The 4454-nt window shown below is 47.2% G+C and overlaps 1 pseudogene; it reads left to right on the forward strand.

Moving 5' to 3' along the window:
• Nucleotides 1-327: 327 nt before the first annotated feature.
• Nucleotides 328-1665, forward strand: LOC115313735 (annotated as a pseudogene).
• Nucleotides 1666-4454: the final 2789 nt, after the last annotated feature.

A 4454-nucleotide genomic window follows, 5' to 3' on the forward strand; every position in this document is an offset into this window, starting at 1 on the left:
ATGATACCGAAACCGGAAAAAACAGTCACACTCAGCAAGCTCAGACCGATATCCTTAACATCTTGCGTAGGAAAAACTATGGAACGGCTTGTACTAAACAGACTAGGAGAACACCTGGAAAACACAAGACACTTTTTGCATCAACTCATACGGTATCGTATGCACATATCCACGCAGGACCTATTTCTAATACTACAAAATACACTTCTAATACCCAAGACAGCACAGACACAAACATTTCTCCCACTTGACGTGAAAAAAGATTTTGATAACATTACCTATGATCACATACTCAAATCCGTCCACGACATCGGCAGCGGCACCAACATGTACAACTACATACGCAGCTTCCTACAAGGTCGGAGAGCGCTCTTTAGAGCCGCAGGCGCACTCTTCTCACCCGTCGACATAAACCGAGGCACACACCAGGGATCAATTATATCCCTCACACTCTTTAATCTCTGCATGACAGCACTATCCACAATCCCTAACCTTTACTATATATTATAGACGGACGATATTATCCTTTGGTGCGAAACCGGATCTCCGGGGGAAGTAGAAGCTACCCTCCAAGAAGGCGTAATAAATGAAGGTGGGCTACAACTCTCGGTCGAAAAATTGGAATTGCTCCTCATGGGGGGGGGGGGGGGGGGGGGGGGAATCGAACACAGTACTTAAAAAAAAAAAACAAAAAAAACTAGTACAACTTAGCATATCAGGCAAACTAATACCGAAGGTGACATCCTGCAGAAACAAAAAAACGCGGACTCGGAGACGAACAGGCGAAGCAACTCGTCACCGCACTCCTACACAGCGAGCTTCTCTACACCGCATCATACCTCAACCTCACACAAACACAAACCCAAAAACTTGATTCCGCACTCGACACCCTATACGAACCGGCCCTGGGACTCCCTATATACACCTCAAACGAACGATTTGTGTAGACGGGCCTCTTTAACAGCCTCACCGAACTGACACAACAGCACAGAAAAAGGCAGATAGCACGCCTCTCCCACACGGTGCAGGAACGCGACATCCCCCAAAAAGCAGGAATCACCTTTCTCTCGCATATATCAATCAGCCAAGGCCTTCCCCTCCCACGTAATATAGCATTTCCCAACATACCCAAAAATATGACACGACACCTCCATGAAGGGCGACGTCAAGCACAAGCTACAAAACACCGCATAGACGAAACATGTATAACAATATACACAGACGCAAAACGTTCCCACACTGGATCATACGCCTGCGCAATCTATTCACCCAGACATACAGCACCCATCACACACACATGGAAGGGCCCTTTGACAACACCCCCCACTCTGAAAACGCACGCGATTATAAATGTGCCATACACGAAGCTTCTACTCACTGAAAACAACAACGCCAACATTAATCTCTACTCCGACTCAGCCCAAGCACTCCGCAATATGGAACACAGATTATTAGAGCCACATTTACAAGGTATCCTAATGAACACCTACACCCGCAACCACATCATCAGCGTCACCCTTCGCTGAATACTGGCCACGAGGGTATTGAGGGAAATGAGCTAGCACATCAACTCGCCCGCGAGATCAACGTCCAGGCTTCCTCGATCCCCTGGCCAAACCCAACGTCAGCGGAAGACGCCTCAACTTACAAAAAGCAAAGAGCTGAACATTGCAGAAACATCAGTGAAAGCCAAACCACCCTTCCCAAACACCGAACAAGCACATATCCTCCGCAAAGTACTGGCCAACACTCTCATCACCCCGATAATGCTCTACAACTTCAGGTGGCAGAGGACAGCTCACTGTTCCAACTGCCCGGAGATCAGGTCAGATACAGAGCACATCATCTACGACTGTAACACTGCGCTCCCCTCTTCCTTCTTCCCGTACCCATTCCCTCCCTCCTGGCTCCTGGAATGCTTGGTTCAGCTCGGACTCAACGAACCTCCAATGGCCCTGGCGGAGGAAGCGCTCCTTTTCACAAAGCCGTTGTTTTTGGCTTATAATAAAGTTGTTCTCCTCCTCCTCCTCCTCTCGGCGCTGCGTGCCCGCGCAACACCTCCTAGAAGAGAACGCCGTAGCGCTCTTCTTGTGACGTCGCAAATGAAGGCCACCGGGGGCGCGCGTCGAAGCGAAGGCAACGCGCGTGGATCGACCGTCATAACACGCTTTTAGTCACATACGCGTGTCTTATTAAATAAAATAAAAGCTGCACATAGCAAGGGGTCTCGAAAACATTTTATTACACGGGCAAATTATTACCGCTAAATAATCGGTATGAAATGGTACACAGTAAATATTTTAACACCCAAAATCGTGTTAAAAGGGTGTTTGTTTTAACCAACACCCTTCCGACACCCTTCCTACACCATTTTTACACGATTTTGAGTATTGGTGGGTGTAACAGGGCTGTACGAGAAGGCTTACACCCTACATACACCCCTCTTACACCCCTATCACACCCACAATTTGAAATATGCTCAGGAAATCGTGTTAAAAGGGTGTAGGCACTCGTCGCAACACCCCCCGTTCATAACGTGTAGGAAGGGTGTGATGGACTTATATGATTTCAAGAAGTCGGAGTTAATCACGTCGAAGAAACCCTTGTCTACGAGAGGAACCGGTAAGGACATCGCGACATCGATTGATCGTCATCGCGGTATAGTAGCTAGTGCCCCAAATCGAGGAGCTAGCTATGAAATGAGCCGGAAAAAAAAATGTCGCCTGCATTAGCAAGCTCGAATTTTTATCTAATATGTGCTTTAAGCGGTGGATTTTTTACTTTGTGCAATACCAAGACGTAGCTCAAATTGCTTGGAATTATGTAGCGATGCATCGGTCCGGCGTCCCGTCAAAACTTCAGCACATCAACGAGAACGTGCAAGAATGCGCGTCACATTAATCTTACACAAATCCGCTTTCCCCTCTGTTCGGTCAATATCATTGTCATCGACGCCGTTTTTCTTCACGCCAGAGGAGAGGCCATTTATTCGTACCGGTTTTTGCCCGAAAACCCGGCGCAAATGACGATGAGCAGTGCTCTATGTTTCCGTCCCCGGTCAAGTGGTTAACGGATGTCCACAAACATTTCATTCACACGGTGTGAGACGGGCGTAATGTTGATACTGTCGATTACACCCATGATTTTATAACCGTTCATGTTTATTCCTTTGATGAAACGGTGCTGGTGTACGGCGGTACCAACATCGAATATAATTAATCGCCACAGAAAGGCGCGTATGATTAGGAAGTGCTAGAGAATGTTTTTTGCAACTCCGATCGAACTCTTCGTCCGAGAGAAGCCGAAAATTACGTGTCGCGCGTGCATCAGTTTTATCAGTTCAACTTTGATTTAAAAAATCACCTCTGCTCGCAAAAGGTGACCGAAGACGTGTAAATATACAGCCCAGGCAACACACCGTATGTCGCCGATATTGGATATATTAAAAAAGGTTGCGCCCACACCATTTTGGTTTAGCCAATATTTAACGAATGGGATGAGTCGCGCCAACGATATCCTGACATGACGTACGCGACGCCGTTTTTAGTTGAGTATTGAGAGTAGCCTGCGTGAATCGGCTATGGCGGAGAGGTATTTCTATTTCTTTGCCGCCTAAAATACGACGTTAAAAATAAAAAGATTAGCCAAAACGGAATCTGCTTGCTTTTAGCCCGAGAAGTCTTTCTCGGGCAAAAAGCGAGCAAATTCCGCTTTGCTTAATCTTTTTATTCATTTTCTTTTTAACTGCGCTGAAGCTTGGAACAAACAGTGGCGCCTTTTTTTGGGTAGCACAAACTCACCTGACTGAACCAATAAATAGACTTATAAAGCACATAAAGAAAAAAAAGGAAAGAGAAAGAAGAAATTCAAACGCATAAACAAGACGACGATCAACGAGTTCTACCCAGAAAGCATAAGCCTCTCCCCGGCTCCACACTTTTCGAAAGGGAACCGCCACTCGAACAACTACAACTTCAAGGTCCCACATACAAGGCGACCCTCCCTGTGCAGCCCAGGAGGCCGCAGAGGGAGATTAGCAGCTCTGTCCACCCCCCTTTGACCTCTTCTTCTGATAAGCCTCCCCACTTTCTTTTGTGTCCGTGTGGCTGTGAGCGAGTGCGAAGGCCGCTTCTAGCGAATCAGAGGTGTGGAGCGAAACACGTGACCGCTCTCTGTAGGACAAAAACGCTTGGACGAACATTTGTCACGCGACTCGCTCTGACGCGCTGATGGCTTACTGGGGTCATAGCCTTCGCCGTTTGCCAGTTTATGGTGAGTTGTAGGGACCACGTAAATCCGGTTTCCAAAAAGCGTCCGTCAGTGTTCTCTTTCTCGTGCAAGCAGGTCCTCACGAGTTCCATTTCGCGACCGTGGTTTTTCGTCGTGAACGGCCGGAATACATCTATGCCAACTTTTTAATCTATTGGCCATTTATTTCGTCGGAGTCTATGGAA

Source organism: Ixodes scapularis, unplaced genomic scaffold, assembly GCF_016920785.2.
Source record: "Ixodes scapularis isolate PalLabHiFi unplaced genomic scaffold, ASM1692078v2 PGA_scaffold1__304_contigs__length_218370807, whole genome shotgun sequence".
In the NCBI taxonomy this organism is placed as follows: domain Eukaryota; kingdom Metazoa; phylum Arthropoda; class Arachnida; order Ixodida; family Ixodidae; genus Ixodes; species Ixodes scapularis.